The sequence below is a fragment of the Rhipicephalus microplus genome, unplaced genomic scaffold (assembly GCF_043290135.1).
Source record: "Rhipicephalus microplus isolate Deutch F79 unplaced genomic scaffold, USDA_Rmic scaffold_12, whole genome shotgun sequence".
NCBI lineage: Eukaryota > Metazoa > Arthropoda > Arachnida > Ixodida > Ixodidae > Rhipicephalus > Rhipicephalus microplus.
The window spans coordinates 30358833-30377096 of NW_027464585.1; the positions used below are offsets into that span (position 1 = coordinate 30358833).

Sequence of the window (18264 nt, forward strand, 5' to 3'; positions counted from 1 at the left end):
CTCCAGAAGTCTGGGTGGTGATCACAAACACATCAAGCTAAGTTTTGGAAGAGCAGTGAAAGTGGGAAGGAGACAAGATGAGCAACTACAGGAAAATTTTTATCCAGAAAGTCAAATTGAAATAGCCACTAAACAAATTGAGAAAGCAATCACGGAGGATAGTAAAACAGTGTGAATATACACGAATCTAATTAGACTCTTTGAGCTAGAGCTTGCTAAGACGTGTGACAAGTCACCCCAGAAAAGAAGACACAGACCGAAAAGTTGGTGGGAAGAGGAAGTTAAGAGAGCCATAGCAAAACGCCAGGGAGCCTCTAGGGAACACAGACATGCTAAGCAGCGGGGTGAACCGACAGATGATGTTGAAAAAAAAATGAGAAACCTTTCTAAGCTGTAGAAGGGATGCATCCCTTCCGATAAGTGAAAAGATTAGAAGAAAGGGAGCTCAGGCTGGCAGAAGTACATAAAAAAGATAGAAAGGCAGCTGCGAAATTTATGAATTATATAAACTCCCTAAGAAATGAGATGAGCTTAGAGCAGAGTTTTGTAACTACAGCCCAAGGTGCTAGGCTAGAAGGGGACGAAGCTATTGAATATATAAGAACAAAAGTGACAGCAAAATTTCAACAAAGAAGTACTTTATGCACCACAATAGACAAGGACGAATCAAGTGGTGCAATGGCTCCATTTTCACCACGAGAATGGGAAAGGGCTGAGAAAAGGGTTCCCAGTAGTACATCAACAGGCCCAGATGGCATTCCAATTATGCTGATAAAGACATTAGGTCCGAAGTCTAAGCAGGCTTTGAGAGAGGCAGTGAGCAAAATAATAATCAATGGTGAAATTCTCGATGGATGGAAACTTAGCAGGATGAGCATGATCTATAAAGGAAAGGGGGACAAAGCTGACATAAACAACTACCGTCCTATAACAGTGACATCAGTGGTCTACAGGCTGGCGATGCAGATTATAAAGGAAAGGCTGCAGGCATGGATAGAGGATGAGGGGGTGCTGGGGGAACTGCAGAATGGGTTTCGGAAACACAGGAGGTTGGAAGACAATTTGTTCTCACTGAGGCAGTGCATCGAAATAGCAGAAAAGGAACACAGGCCCCTGTGGCTAGCATTTTTGGATATCAAGGGAGCGTACGATAGCGTGGTTCAAGAGGAATTGTGGGGAATACTGGACACACTAGGCGTGGAACATGTAGTCACTAATCTTTTAAAGCATATCTCTAAAGGTAACAAGGTTGTTATAAAGTGGGAAAAACAGGTATCCAAGCCTGCAGAGGTAAAACAGGGGCTTAGGCAGGGGTGTCCCCTGTCACCCTTATTATTCATGATGTACCTACAAGGATTAGAGGCCAAATTAGAGGGAAGTGCTTCAAACTCTCTTTAGTCAAACAAGGAAAACTCATTGATCAGGCACTACCAGCATTAATGTATGCAGATGATATAGTGCTGATGGCCAACAACAAGGAAGATTTGCAGAGATTGATGGACATCTGCGGTAATGAGGAAGATAGGTTAGATTTTAGATTCAGTAAGGAAAAATCAGCAGTCATGATATTCAATGAAAACGAAGGTAGTGAGCTTAGAATACAGGAGGTCACGCTAGAGATAACAGATAAATACAAATATCTGGGCGTATGGATAAGCAATGAGACCGAGTACCTGAGGGCACACGAAATATACGTGACGACTAAAGGTAACAGGAATGCAGCAGTGATGAAAAATAGGGCACTGTGGAATTACAATAGGTATGATGTTGTGAGAGGAATATGGAAAGGGGTCATGGTTCCTGGGCTGACGTTTGGCAATGCGGTCTTGTGCATGAGATCAGAAGTTCAAGCAAGATTAGAAATTAGGCAACGTGGAATAGGTAGGTGTGGTGAGTGAAGAAAACGATGACAACGAAGGAAGTGCGGGGCCAGGCGCGTGTAATGTGCGCGTGAGGTCAGCCAATCAGCTAATGACCTGTGGTGGCCCATAGAGGTAGCGTGCCACGATTGGGCCACGTGTGACCATTACGTGGCGGTAGGCTTTGTGGCTGGGGACGAGCCGAAGCAGCGGCAGACGGAAGACAGCGGGCCGAAGCGTCGGACGCAGGCGATCCAGGTTCCGGCCAGGGAACGCGGCTGTCCACGCTACTGCCGTCCAACTACCCGCTGGAGTGACGTTGCCGGCACGAGTACTGCATCTCGGGGCGCGGCCTGGCCTGCTGTTCTCTTCCTTGCCGAGGGCATCGCGGATCTCGGCGAGGCGTTTCCACGGTCAGCCGTTTGGCACAGCGATGAACGTGGCCTGGCTAATGGTCACGGTTGCGCCGAGCATCACGTCTCGAAGCAAGCTGTTCACTGGACGGGCTGGCCCTTTACACGCATGGAGCATCGCGTCACCGATGCGGGTTGACTGCTCCATAGTCGCACCTACGCCATCAAACGCCGTCGTCACCAGAGCGTCGCACATCGGCAAGTGAGCGCATTCTACAGCTCCTTTCCACCGCCTCCTGCCCTGCACCTCATCGGCGTCTGTCGGACCGTCGATCAGGCTCTTAGGTTTTCGAACGTTCCTACTTGAACGCTAATTGGTCATTTTTTAAATCAAGCTTAATTCTCTATGTTGGTTGTACGTACCTTTTGTGCCTCATTGTTTTCCATGTTCTGTGTTAATTTTCCGTGTTTTGTCATAAACGTGGCATGTATTGTTACCACGTCATCTCAAAGTCCGTTTCTCCTCGCACGACACGCAAAACAAGCGTTCACGAACCTTGGCCCCGATAAAGAATATTTTCATTACAATATTATGGCGAGCCTTGGCCCTGATAAATGATATTTTTATTACAGTAGGCTTGCTTTAGGAGCTCACGGGAATACACCAAATCAGGGAGTACAAGGTGATATGGGATGGACATCATTTGAGGGCAGGGAAGCTAGCAGGAAGATAAAATTTGATAAGCGATTGAGAGAAATGGAGAAGGAGCGTTGGGCTAGGAAGGTTTTCAGCTACTTGTACATGAAGAATGTCGATACAAAATGGAGGAAGCGAACCAGAAAATTGACTGGTAATTACTTAGAAAACAGCAGGTGGCCAAACCAAAAAGAACTTTCGGTTAAGAAGAAAGTGAAGGAAACGGAGACTGACTTGTGGAGAATGGGCATGATTAAGAAGTCCGCATTAGAGATCTATCGAGCTTTTAAGCAGGAAATTGCCAAGGAAAGGATTTATGATAATACTCGGGGTAGTTGATAATACTCGGGGTAGTAATGACTTGCCATCCTGTGTCTCATCCCGAATTAGAATTTTTGCTGACGACTGTGTGATTTACCGAATAATTTCCTCTGACAATGACCGGAAAGGTTTGCAAACTGATTTAAATGCTATTAATGCATGGTGCTCATCTTGGTTAATGACCCTAAACTGCTCTAAAACGAAGTCTGCGTCTTTCAGCAAACACGTAACCCGGATTCCTACCTCCTACGTGTTGAATAATACTACTGTTGACCTCGTCTCCACTTATAAATATCTTGGAATTCATTTGCAACCTGATCTGACATGGCACTACTATAGAAAACTCACCCTGGCGGCTGCTAACCGGTCTTTCAGATTTCTCAAGCGTAACCTTAAACAGGCTCCTCCTAAGATACGTAAACTTGCATTTACTACACTAATACGTCCAAAATTAGAATATGCATCAGCCATTTGGGATCCCGAACATGCTTACATCATAAACGACATTGAATCACTGCAAAATCGTGCCGCTCGCCTCATATTTTCAGATTATTCACGTCATTCCAGCGTGACAGCACTAAAACGCCGAGCAGAGCTACCCGAAATATTCCATCGTCGCAAACTTGCACGCCTATCACTTTTCCATAAACTTTATCACAACGTGTCACTTCACAGCGATTTCTTCGAGCCACCTGCCGTTATTTTTCCTCGCCGCGATCACACCTACAAAGTTAAACGCTTAAACTGTAAGTCATCTGCTTTTTCCAAGTCATTCATTCCGCGTACCACAATCGATTGGAATAATCTACCATCACACATTGCCTTAGAAAAAAAAACGCCACGAAATTTCAAGAACTAATTCAAAATACTAACATCATCTAATTTTTGCTCTTTTATTTGTTTTTCCCTCTTTTCTATAACGTGCAGAGCACACGTGTAGTATTTTTACCTTGATTCAGCTTATTTGAGGTGTGATGAGTGAATGAATATTTTTTATTCGTTTTTGAGTGTACGCTTTATTTGTTTTCTTTTTTTTATCAAGTGTATTGATTATTTTTTCCTGCATTTTCGTAGGTTGTTCACTGAGTACTTATCTGTATTCCAATGATTTGTTGCCTATTCTTTTCTCTATTTTTGCTGTCTTTACCAATTACTTGTTATAACATATATCTCAACCTTAGTCTGTATTTAATTTGAATTTTTTGACCTTTTTTCGTTTTTGACGTTTATTGTTTGTAATTTTGCTCATGTAACCCCCCCTATGTAATACCCTCTCACGAGGGCCTTTAGGGGTGTTATGAATAAATAAATAAATAGTTCTCTACTGTTTGAGGCCAGGACGGGAGCACTGCGAACCAAGACATATCGGGCCAAATACGAAGGAGTAGACACAGTACGCAGTGTGTGCGGAGAGAAAGAAACAGCCGAACACTTGATAATGTTCTGTAAAGGGCCTCACCCAATAGTTCAGGATGATGGCGCCGAGTTTTTTTTTTTTTCAAAGCACTGAGGTTTAGGGACCGGGAGGGACAAATAGACTTTAAGCGGGTAGACGTAACTAGAAGGAGGTTATCTGATTGGTGGCTAAAGTCAAGGCACGAGTGAAAATTAAACTCTTCACTGCAAAGTATGAATTCTCAAGCTCACTTTTTAAAGAAAAAAAAATTAATCTAGTTTTTGGTTCATTAAGTATTACGGCTTGGTGGCGCTAGCCACCGCCCGATCTAAAGGGTACAGCCATATCCATCCATCCATCCATCCATCCATCCATCCATCCATCCATCCATCCATCCATCCATCCATCCATCCATCCATCCATCCATCCATCCATCCATCCATCCATCCATCCATCCATCCATTCATCCATCCATAGAACTTAGGGTGAGCGTGGCCAACGTTACTAGAACCAGACCTGGTTCTAGTAACGTTGAGCGTGGCGGCTGAAAGTGCTGGCCAGCTCTTACGCAGCAGCAGTTGTCGAGCGACGTGCTATTGCTGTGGTCATTGTAGCGCCGAGTTTTTGCCATCAGCTGTGAGTCGTACGCACCGCTTACGAAATCAGTATGTGCTTTAGTGGCTAAGCCATGCCGCGATATCGTCAAAAGCACTGCTACGCGCCTGGGTGCCGAACAGGCTATGTGTTCGTGAAAGATGGGGCAAAGCTGCCGTTGTTTGGCGTCCCTAAGGATGAGAACAGGCTTAAACAATGGGAGAAGAACCTGCGCAGAGCGGACAAGCCCCTGGAAGACACCAGTGCAGTGTGCGAACTTTACTTCGAGCCGCGTTATGTGCTCAGAGACTATGTGCATATTATTGAGGAAAAGAAGTGCGGATACCTCGCGGGAGACCCATTCTCTGCGCTCGTTTATTCAGACACAAATACACAATTCACTCGTCTATTTCAGACTTAAATACACAATGTGAATTATGTCCTCGAGCTTAGGCAAAAGATGACCCGTATGCATCCTGACGAGGTCTTCACCCGGGCAACACTATGCCCCAGACTAACCAATCTGCCTGCCAGCCAGCATATAGATATGTTTTTAGTAAACATTCCTTAAAGTGAAAATGAAGAAGTTTGCAGTTTTTTGCCCGACGGCATGATGGTGGCTGTAATCCGAGAGGCCATGTCAACAAGAATTCAAGCTATATTGTTTTATTCTATTTTTCAACAAGGTGAGCCAGTTGATATCAGTAATGACACCACGGTATGCTGCTGAAGTTCTCCGGCAAGGCTCTTTGAAAGAAGAAACCCTGAAGGACTTCCTGTCGTACCTCAGGGAAAGGAATGCCAAATTAAGGAACTTGTGGATTTTCAAGTGACTCCACAGCAGCCCGCTTGCGTGTCGCGCATTTCAAGCACTCTCGAGTTGCTTGCCTGCTTGACATCCAAGATTGGATACAAGTACCTAATGACATCAAGGACCAGCCAGGACCCACTTGAGAATTTCTTCGGAATTGTAAGACAAGTTTCTGGCAATAATGATCACCCAACTCCAACACAGTTCCTAATCGCTGTGAATTGCCTCTCATTTTATGGTCTGGTTAGGTCTGTTAGAAATAGAAACTACGACGAGGGTACTTTGGTCTCCTTGGTGGAAGTTCACTCACTCGAATCATCAACTGATAGAGCGGAGTGCAGTCAAACTGCTGCTACCACGGCAGCTGAACAGAAAAAGAAATCATGGTACACCAGCATAATGCTGGCCCGCAGGCTTCAGATGACCAGAACCAGCACGTGGTCAGAAGCGACTCCAGGCTCATTTACCATATTTCGGGCTATGTTGCACGAAAATGCGTTGTAAATGCTAGAGCAAAATGCCAAGATTGCGTCAAGTTCCTCACCGTGACCTCACTTGGTGAAAGTTTTCAGCTTGCTCGGCTAACAAACTATTGTGACCGAGGAGGCCTTTTCCATCCCTCTGGTCAGCTGTACGGCTTTGTGAAAAAGCTCGAAGATATATTCACAGATTGTTTCTGCCAGAGCGAGCTGCACTCTGACAGCATTATGGACATCTGGCAGCTGCAGTTGTTCAGCACAGACTTTACATCGAAATCGGTTGCAGTGTGCATGCAGCTACTTTCACAGCGAACGTAATTGGTTTTTACGTCGTCACACGTCTTTTTTTTATGTGAAAGGACTGAACAGTGATAAAGGAGAAAAGCGGCTGAGGGCCAAGCAGCTGAAGCTGAGCCGTTGCACACGAAGTGAAATAAGTGTGTGTAAATCAGAGGTTGAATATTGTGCTTCAGTTTTGAAAATAAGAGCTTCATGTCAGGAACCGAAGCTTGTACATAGGCCTAACAGATGTGTAACTGCGTAATTATAGTTATTAAAAACCCCGAAAAAACTACTGTGCCATGTGCAACAACCGAATTAGAACAAAAGATATTTCAGCTACAATTTCATTTCATCGTAGGAAAGGCACAAACTCAGCCAGCTCGCCTGCATGTTAAAACTCGGCTAGGAAGCGAACGTGCACTGTTTTCTAATTATATGGTGGAAGGCAGGGCAGAATCTTGTTACAAAATCATTTTACGTTAGGTCCACGCAGCGTGTTACCGTATATCTGGTCACTGTAATAATAATATATTTGGGGCTTAACGTCCCAAAATCACGACATGATTACGAGAGACGCCGTAGTGGAGGACTCTGGAAATTTCGACCATCTGGGGTCCTTTAACGTGCACCTAGATCGAAGTACCCGGCTGGTCACTGTATTAAACCGTATATTTTGAGGGGTACACCGTCCTTTTGGGCTCGGCGAGGTGCTATATAGGGGAAAATATGATGTGGCCTAGACAAACTTAGTGCTTGTCAAAATGTGCAAAGAACTCAAGATCCCCCGCCCCCGAGGGAAAAAAAAAAAGCATTATTTGCGTCGCACTAGAAAGGAGCGAGCATATCTGCATAGGCTGCCATCGTAATGACTTTCGGCAAATCTATCACAAAAAATGAAATAATGGCGAACCGAGAGCAACATACGCTCTCAGTACACTCAAAGGGAAGTCAATGCAAGCAAATTTATTATACATTTCGAAGAAATGCGTGTCGCAACTTGTACGAGCGGCCAGCGGCGAGGACCTTCTGCAGGAAGCTTCCGTCGAAGATGCCTGTGGCGCCACCTCTCCTATGCGACGCCAACTGCGTCAGAGGTAGGGTGGCTAAAATGGAGAGGTGTGAAAAGCGGCCGCCGAAACCTGGCCCCAAAGCACGCCGATGCCACTTGGGGCGCTGCATGCATCGGCGCGGTACCTTCCTTCGTCGAGGTCGGACGTGTTTTTGGAGAGCTCCGGAATGACAGCTACAGATAAGTGTTTTTGCATGTTTCCAGCTTGCCTCTGTATGTAGCGTTATGAGAACGTAAGGCGCTAGCGTAAAGCTTGATTAGGTCTAGTACGGTGTACGTTTTTTTTTATTTAGTATTCTGTACTGTGTCTTTTTTTTTCTCCAGCCACCACGTGGCTGAGGCCTGCGCGTAGACCGACCACGTGCATGCGCAGGTGCTGTGAAGTGTAGCGTATTTATTTAATATTGTGGTTCTTTTTGGCTTAAACCAGTGTATTTTAGTACAGTTTTCTAACACGTGGGCATCGGTAAACTGAGCTAGCCATGGTCAAAAAGACCGTAAAGTGTTCAGAGTGCGGGATAGGGTGGAAGGTGGAAATTAGTGCGGAAGAGAAAGCAGAAGATGACGCCAAGTGTAGACAGTGCGAGTTCGAGGAGAAAATGAAAAATATGATGGCGGTCCAGAGTGGGCTCATGGAGAAAATCGCAGAGCTGGAGAATGTATTGGCGAAGGAGCGAGAGAAAACGTCAGCCATGGAGGAAAGGCTCCGGGCAGCCGAGAAGGGCCTATCGAAGGTCGTGAAGGGGAACGAAGACGCAGGTGACGGCGGAAGCATTATGGCGACGACCCCCCGTGCGGGAGAGATGAGGGAAACAGGCATGACAAAGGCAGATACATTGGCCACAGGGCCCAGCTACCGGGAAGTAGTTTTGAGGGAGGGAGGGAGCAAACCAGCAGCCGTGACTCACGCTAGTCACCTAGTCAGCAGCCAGGTGCAGGTTTCAGAAGGAATGTCTGAACAGGTCATCATCGCCGGTGACTCAAATTTAGTCCGATGGGCAGCGGCAATCAAAGAAAGGGTGAAAGGCGACAAGAGAGTTGCGATAGGGACGTTCCCAGGACAAACGCTGGGGACAGTAAGGAGTCAAGCGGGTGAACAACTCGCAGCTAAAGCTAACAATCGTAACCTCGTTGTAATTGCGGGAGGGTTAAATGACGTCCTGAAAAAAGAATCGTCAGGACTAGCGACGACCTTGGTGAAAGGGGTGGATGACATGCGCACCGTGTCCCCCCAGGTGCAAATTGTAGTATGCACAGTACCGGAAGTACCAGTACGCAACGTCAACCTGCAAAGAGCGGTAGTCGACGCAAACAAAAAGATATGGCGAATTAGTCGAGAGAAGGGTTTCGAGGTAGTGGATTTAAACAGGGAAGTGCACAGGTGGGGTGGATTCCAAAGAGACAAGATTCATTTCGATAAGAGGCTTGGACACGAGGTGGGCTGGCGACTGGCAGGACGCGCAGTAGCTTTTTTGGGGGGCTCACGGGCCCTTCGGAGTCCGGGGTAGCTCGTAACAGGGAAAACAACCAGGAGGACGCTTTGACAGGTAGAATTGCGAAAAACCAGAAAAAAGGTAAAAGAAAAAGGAAAAAGGCGCGTGTTGCAATTAGTTACATAAACATGCAGGGTGGCAGAAAGAAGGCAAAATGGTTAGAGATTGAGGAGCAGTTAAACAAAGAACAGATAGGCGTGTATGCGGTTACAGAAACACACCTTAGAGACTTGGAAGAGCCACCACATATTAAAAATTATGTTTGGGAAGGGTGTAACAGGACCATATCGGAAAGGAAAGGTGGGGGTGTAGGAATGCTAATTCACCGCGGAGCCAAATGGGTTAGAGTGAAACAGACGTGTTCAGAGCACCTCTGGGTTCTGGGCACAGTAGGTGGAAAGGAAACGTGGCTAGGGGTAGCCTACTTGTGGACGGGGAATAACTGCAGAGAAAAGAATCAGGAGATAGTGGATTGCATGAGTGCGGATATTAAGGAATTTGGTAATGGGGCCGAAATCATCCTTCTAGGGGACATGAATGCCCACATACATGACCTTGACGGATATTCAGACACCAATGGGAAGTTATTACTAGATCTTTGCGAGCAACATAGTCTGGAGATAGTTAACACGGGACCTAAATGTGACGGCCAGATCACATGGGAAGTCGGAAACAAGCAATCAAGTATTGATTATTGTCTCATGGCTGAAGGAATTTACCACAAACTGACAGAAATGAGGATAGACGAGGAAGGCATTAACAGCTTGGGTAGTGATCATAAACGAATAACATTACAAATGGGATACGAAACTAAAAATATGAGCATGGAATCAAAGTCTGGCAGCTCGTATTTAAATGACAAACAAATAATAAATATAGCTGCAAGAGTCGAGGAAGAAGTAGGCGAAATACCAGGCAAGGACTGGGAGTATAGGGAGCTGTTACATCTAATGACGAAGGAGATAGGGAAAGAGAAGAAAACCGTTTGCTGGAAAGGAAAAAGGAAGCCAAAAAGTTGGTGGAACAAGGAAATCCGGGAGGCGATCGAGAAGCGACGCGAAGCATCACGGGAGCATAGAAAGGCAAAAAAGGAGAAGCGGCCGCAGGACGAAGTCAAAAAAATATGGGAAATATATTTGGAGAAAAAATCCCTTGTACAGAAATTGGTAGAGGCAAAAATTAAAGGTGAAAGTGAACGCTGGATGACAGAGATACACGAAAAAAAGGAGGCCGCGCCTAGGATTTTTTGGAGCCACATAAAGGCGCTAGGTAGGAAGTCTGTCACAACGCAACAACATATTCTAGATGAAGGAGGAAATCAATTGGAAGGGTACGAAGCGCTAGGTTACATCCAAAAGGTAACAGCCGATTCGTTTCAAAAGAGCGTCCAGGGGATCTCCCCGGTGAGTGAAAGTGTGGCGGAGAAAGCAACAGAGGAAGAGCTAGTACTAGATAATTTCAACTGGAAAAAGGCCGAAGGAAAAATTCCAAAGCGCACTGCCGCGGGTTTAGATGGGATTCCCGTTAGCCTCATTAACGAACTAGGACATAACACTAAAGAAGCATTGTTAAAAGCAGTAGAAAAAAGCTTAAAGGACGGACAAATACCGGACAGTTGGCGACAAAGTAGAATGAACTTAATCTATAAAGGCAAGGGAGAAAAGGACAAGATTCGCTCGTATAGACCACTAACCATTACATCGGTACTATACAGGTTGGCGATGCAAACAGTAAAAATGAAAATAGAAACATGGGCCGAACATAACGATATTTTGGGAGAACTTCAGAACGGATTTCGAGTCGACAGGCGGTTAGACGATAACCTGTTTGTTCTCACTCAGTGTATAGAAATATCTAAAATAGAGAATAGGCCCTTGTACGTGGCTTTTCTAGACATCACTGGGGCATACGACAACGTTAATCAGGAAATTTTGTGGGATATATTGAAAGGAATGGGCATGGGCGACGACTGTATACAGCTTTTGAGGGAGATATACCGAGAAAATACAGTTTGCATAGAGTGGGAAGGAATGCGTAGCAAAGAGAACGTTGAGGTTAGCAGGGGTCTGAGACAGGGATGTCCTTTGTCCCCACTGTTATTCATGCTGTACATTGTGAGTATGGAAAAAGCGCTAGAAGGTAGCAACATTGGTTTTAATCTGTCACACAAACAGGGCGGCATGATGATTGAGCAGAAGCTTCCAGGTTTATTTTATGCGGACGATATCGTCTTATTTGCGGACAGTCGAGATGATATACAGCAGCTGGCGAATATATGCGGAAGGGAAGGTGAAGCTCTTGGACTAGGATTCAGTGTAACGAAGTGTGGTTTGATGGTATTCAATGATCCCTGTGATCAGACGGTGTCCATACAAGGCCAAGAAATACCGAGGGTAAGTGAATACAAGTACCTTGGAGTATGGGTAAATGAGAGTGATAGATACATGGAGGTACAGGAAAAAGCCTCGGCAGCAAAAGGAAAGAGGAATGCGGCAATAATGAAGCACAGAGCGTTGTGGGGATACAATAGGTATGAGGTGCTTCGAGGTCTGTGGAAGGGTGTAATGGTTCCAGGGCTTACTTTTGGGAACTCAGTGGTGTGCATGAGGGCAGAGGTGCAATCGGGAATGGATGTAAATCAAAGGACTGTGGGACGCCTCGCGTTGGGTGCTCACGGGAAGACGACAAACGAGGCTGTAAAGGGCGATATGGGGTGGGCAGGTTTTGAGGCGAGGGAAGCGCAGAGCAAAATAAGGTTCGAAGAAAGGCTAAGAAATATGAAGGAGAGTAGATGGGCAGAGAAGGTGTTCCGTTATTTGTATAGGAAGAGCGTGGACACACAGTGGAGAAAAAGAACTAGAAGACTCACTAGTAAATATACGGCTGGTATTGTGAGCCATATGTCAACAAAGAGCGTTCAGGGAAAAGTCAGGGAGGCGGAGAGGATTTACTGGATGGCAGCTATGGAGAAAAAACCGGCTTTGAGTAACTACCGAAAGGGCAAAAATGAAATAAGGAGGGAGGCATTTTACGATAATTCAAGGGGAAGCGCTTTACTGTTTGAAGCGAGATCGGGTTGCCTTAGAACGCGTAGTTATAAAGCAAGATTCAGTAAAGAAGAAGAACAATGCACATGCTGCGGGAAAGATAAGGAAACGGCGGAGCATGTTCTGATTGAATGTGGAGATATCCACCCAGGTGTACGTTTGGGCACGAGCCTACAGGAAGCCTTGGGTTTTAGGGACACCAATGGAAAGCTGAACACACCCGCGATTGAAATAAGTAAGAGACGGTTAGAGTATTGGTGGCAGAAAATTAGAGAGAAAGGACAAAAATAAATATTGGAAAAATAAAATATGGACAGTGTGCCGTAAATGGCAGAGAACTTAAGCTGAAAATTTACCTTTTTTCCATTAAGATAGAATTTATCGAAGTAGAGGCATTAGGCCAACATAAAAAAAGAAAAAAGGTTTTTTTTTTTTGTCGAGCCTGGTGGCATTCTTGTCACCACCCCGTTATAAAGCGGACGCTCATAGCATCCATCCATCCATCCATCCGGTAAGGTCCCTATATATATAAAGGTAACGACAACTACACGCGCGCCCTCTGGAGGGGTCCAAGGAGCAGCGCTAGCAGACGACGCTCCGCTCGCTCGCGTGCATTTCAGCCGCTCAGTGCATTTCAACCACTTTCAACCTGCATTTCAACCACTCTCAGTGCGCGTTTGAACCGGTTAATTATTGCCCTTTGTGGCGTAAGCTGCCCAGGAAACTTCATGCAGTAGGGAAAACGACTAACGATCCCGGGGCGCGTGAAGCTTTGCAATAAAACGTTCGTACTTTCGAAGCATCTCATTCTATTGAACGGTGTTTTACAGCGGTAGTCATACGGCGCTTCTTTACGGTCGTTTGCACGATCTGAAATTCAGCTTACGTTGAAGTAGAGACGATGCTTGGGTCAACTGAAAGTGCTTGTTTTATAGTTCAGATGAGTAAAGATGCTCGGCGTGGCATACGGCTTCAGTTTCTTCTGGCCATAGCTTTGTAGGATTAATGGCTCAAATTCTTCAACATCAAAGTGGTCCTGTAAAAAAATATGCTAAGTGCTTAGACAAACAAGCCTGAATCGACCTCGCGCAGAGCCCCGCTGCAAAACACAGCAAGGCGTGGCAAAACAAAATAAATAAGAAATACCAAGAACGGACCTTTTATTGTAAGTTTCAAGTTCAAGATCTGAGAATAACAGCCGCCTTCGTGTGGTTCGGGCACATGGTATAAGCACCATGAATACCTTGAATTGACAGAATAAAAGCAGCCTCTGGCACATTGACACATTTACATCTATGCTCACGTGATCTGGGAAACCTTGCATGAACAGGAAAACTGCAATAAGTTCACTTATACATGCTGTCGCATCTAAACATTATAAAAGGTTGCCCACAACTGAAAAATCGTCGTTTACCCTTGACAAAGCTCGCATTATGATGACATAAACAAACGCAATGGTATTGGGGTCTCGAGCTAATCGCTGTGAGAAATACGGAATGTGAAACGCGAAGAACTATAATGCGCAAATCAGCCGCATCAAGAACGCCAAAACAATAACAGCGTTGTTGAGATAATGCCCATGAAACAGTATATACACGAACAAAGGCACGCCAGCGAGGCACATGGCTGGCTGAAATCTACGACAGTGTTTACATTTTATAAAAACCACGAAGTCACTTACCTCGCATAGCCGGATATTTTCAGTGGGCACGAAATCCTTGCGCCCGATTCTGTGGAGCCATATCTTCCGTCTGCTGATGTTATCATCACCCGAGGAATAGAAAAGAACCTCTTTCCATCCGTCGTACGGTTGCGGCAACCATAGGCGCAGCAGCCCGGCATGCTAGCGTGTCATGCTGCAAACGTTGAATAAAAGCACGTAATTCCCGCGTCCACTCAAGGGAAAGGTAAATAAGCACTTCTACGTTGCAAAAACAATGCATCAGAGGCGCAAGAAATGTTTTTTACTTACCGAAACGTCCAATTCCACGCTCGGGAACGCAAACAACCGCGCGATCCGCATGCACAGCGAACGACTGCTGGACCCTTAGGGCGGGGCGCGAAGGAGAAAAGGTCACGTGTCGCCAACCGGCCAATCGCGCGGCGAGGCGGCTGGATCAAGACCTTTCGCTACTTTTCGCAGATAGAGGGACTTTACGGATGGATGGATGCTATGAGCGTCCCCTTTATAACGGGGTGGTGACAGGTATGCCACCAGGCTCGACAAAAAAAAACATTTTTTCTTTTTTTTATGTTGGCCTAATGCCTCTACTTCGATAAATTCTATCTTAATGGAAAAAAAGGTAAATTTTCAGCTTAAGTTCTCTGCCATTTACGGCACACTGTCCATATTTTATTTTTCCAATATTTATTTTTGTCCTTTCTCTCTAATTTTCTGCCACCAATACTCTAACCGTCTCTTACTTATTTCAATCGCGGGTGTGTTCAGCTTTCCATTGTTGTCCCTAAAACCCAAGGCTTCCTGTAGGCTCGTGCCCAAACGTACACCTGGGTGGATATCTCCACATTCAATCAGAACATGCTCCGCCGTTTCCTTATCTTTCCCGCAGCATGTGCATTGTTCTTCTTCTTTACTGAATCTTGCTTTATAACTACGCGTTCTAAGGCAACCCGATCTCGCTTCAAACAGTAAAGCGCTTCCCCTTGAATTATCGTAAAATGCCTCCCTCCTTATTTCATTTTTGCCCTTTCGGTAGTTACTCAAAGCCGGTTTTTTCTCCATAGCTGCCATCCAGTAAATCCTCTCCGCCTCCCTGACTTTTCCCTTAACGCTCTTTGTTGACATATGGCTTACAATACCAGCCGTATACTTACTAGTGAGTCTTCTAGTTCTTTTTCTCCACTGTGTGTCCACGCTCTTCCTATACAAATAACGGAACACCTTCTCTGCCCATCTACTCTCCTTCATATTTCTTAGCCTTTCTTCGAACCTTATTTTGCTCTGCGCTTCCCTCGCCTCAAAACCTGCCCACCCCATATCGCCCTTTACAGCCTCGTTTGTCGTCTTCCCGTGAGCACCCAACGCGAGGCGTCCCACAGTCCTTTGATTTACATCCATTCCCGCTTGCACCTCTGCCCTCATGCACACCACTGAGTTCCCAAAAGTAAGCCCTGGAACCATTACACCCTTCCACAGACCTCGAAGCACCTCATACCTATTGTATCCCCACAACGCTCTGTGCTTCATTATTGCCGCACTCCTCTTTCCTTTTGCTGCCGAGGCTTTTTCCTGTACCTCCATGTATCTATCACTCTCATTTACCCATACTCCAAGGTACTTGTATTCACTTACCCTCGGTATTTCTTGGCCTTGTATGGACACCGTCTGATCACAGGGATCATTGAATACCATCAATCCACACTTCGTTACACTGAATCCTAGTCCAAGAGCTTCACCTTCCCTTCCGCATATATTCGCCAGCTGCTGTATATCATCTCGACTGTCCGCAAATAAGACGATATCGTCCGCATAAAATAAACCTGGAAGCTTCTGCTCAATCATCATGCCGCCCTGTTTGTGTGACAGATTAAAACCAATGTTGCTACCTTCTAGCGCTTTTTCCATACTCACCATGTACAGCATGAATAACAGCGGGGACAAAGGACATCCCTGTCTCAGACCCCTGCTAACCTCAACGTTCTCTTTGCTACGCATTCCTTCCCACTCTATGCAAACTGTATTTTCTCGGTATATCTCCCTCAAAAGCTGTATACAGTCGTCGCCCATGCCCATTCCTTTCAATATATTCCACAAAATTTCCTGATTAACGTTGTCGTATGCCCCAGTGATGTCTAGAAAAGCCACGTACAAGGGCCTATTCTCTATTTTAGATATTTCTATACACTGAGTGAGAACAAACAGGTTATCGTCTAACCGCCTGTCGACTCGAAATCCGTTCTGAAGTTCTCCCAAAATATTGTTATGTTCGGCCCATGTTTCTATTTTCATTTTTACTGCTTGCATCGCCATCCTGTATAGTACCGATGTAATGGTTAGTGGTCTATACGAGCGAATCTTGTCCTTTTCTCCCTTGCCTTTATAGATTAAGTTCATTCTACTTTGTCGCCAACTGTCCGGTATTTGTCCGTCCTTTAAGCTTTTTTCTACTGCTTTTAACAATGCTTCTTTAGTGTTATGTCCTAGTTCGTTAATGAGGCTAACGGGAATCCCATCTAAACCCGCGGCAGTGCGCTTTGGAATTTTTCCTTCAGCCTTTTTCCAGTTGAAATTATCAAGTACTAGCTCTTCCTCTGTTGCTTTCTCCGCCACACTTTTACTCACCGGGGAGATCCCCTGGACGCTCTTTTGAAACGAATCGGCTGTTACCTTTTGGATGTAACCTAGCGCTTCGTACCCTTCCAATTGATTTCCTCTTTCATCTAGAATATGTTGTTGCGTTGTGACAGACTTCCTACCTAGCGCCTTTATGTGGCTCCAAAAAATCCTAGGCGCGGCCTCCTTTTTTTCGTGTATCTCTGTCATCCAGCGTTCACTTTCACCTTTAATTTTTGCCTCTACCAATTTCTGTACAAGGGATTTTTTCTCTAAATATATTTCCCATATTTTTTTGACTTCGTCCTGCGGCCGCTTTTCCTTTTTTGCCTTTCTATGCTCCCGTGATGCTTCGCGTCGCTTCTCGATCGCCTCCCGGATTTCCTTGTTCCACCAACTTTTTGGCTTCCTTTTTCCTTTCCAGCAAACAGTTTTCTTCTCTTTCCCTATCTCCTTCGTCATTAGATGTAACAGCTCACTATACTCCCAGTCCTTGCCTGGTATTTCGCCTACTTCTTCCTCGACTCTTGCGGCTATATTTATTATTTGTTTGTCATTTAAATACGAGCTGCCAGACTTTGATTCCATGCTCATATTTTTAGTTTCGTATCCCATTTGTAATGTTATTCGTTTATGATCACTACCCAAGCTGTTAATGCCTTCCTCGTCTATCCTCATTTCTGTCAGTTTGTGGTAAATTCCTTCAGTCATGAGACAATAATCAATACTTGATTGCTTGTTTCCGACTTCCCATGTGATCTGGCCGTCACATTTAGGCCCCGTGTTAACTATCTCCAGACTATGTTGCTCGCAAAGATCTAGTAATAACTTCCCATTGGTGTCTGAATATCCGTCAAGGTCATGTATGTGGGCATTCATGTCCCCTAGAAGGATGATTTCGGCCCCATTACCAAATTCCTTAATATCCGCACTCATGCAATCCACTATCTCCTGATTCTTTTCTCTGCAGTTATTCCCCGTCCACAAGTAGGCTACCCCTAGCCACGTTTCCTTTCCACCTACTGTGCCCCGAACCCAGAGGTGCTCTGAACACGTCTGTTTCACTCTAACCCATTTGGCTCCGCGGTGAATTAGCATTCCTACACCCCCACCTTTCCTTTCCGATATGGTCCTGTTACACCCTTCCCAAACATAATTTTTAATATGTGGTGGCTCTTCCAAGTCTCTAAGGTGTGTTTCTGTAACCGCATACACGCCTATCTGTTCTTTGTTTAACTGCTCCTCAATCTCTAACCATTTTGCCTTCTTTCTGCCACCCTGCATGTTTATGTAACTAATTGCAACACGCGCCTTTTTCCTTTTTCTTTTACCTTTTTTCTGGTTTTTCGCAATTCTACCTGTCAAAGCGTCCTCCTGGTTGTTTTCCCTGTTACGAGCTACCCCGGACACCGAAGGGCCCGTGAGCCCCCCAAAAAAGCTATTGCGCGTCCTGCCAGTCGCCAGCCCACCTCGTGTCCAAGCCTCTTATCGAAATGAATCTTGTCTCTTTGGAATCCACCCCACCTGTGCACTTCCCTGTTTAAATCCACTACCTCGAAACCCTTCTCT

At 45.4% G+C, this 18264-nt stretch overlaps 1 long non-coding RNA gene across 1 annotated transcript; it reads right to left on the reverse strand.

Moving 5' to 3' along the window:
• Positions 1-12950: 12950 nt before the first annotated feature.
• LOC142783816 (uncharacterized) lies at positions 12951-14528 on the reverse strand. Its single transcript, XR_012888475.1, has 3 exons — positions 14374-14528; positions 14083-14257; positions 12951-13437 (listed from the first exon to the last, which is right to left on the reverse strand). It is a non-coding gene; the product is annotated as an uncharacterized LOC142783816 (long non-coding RNA).
• Between the last annotated feature and the right edge of the window lie 3736 nt (positions 14529-18264).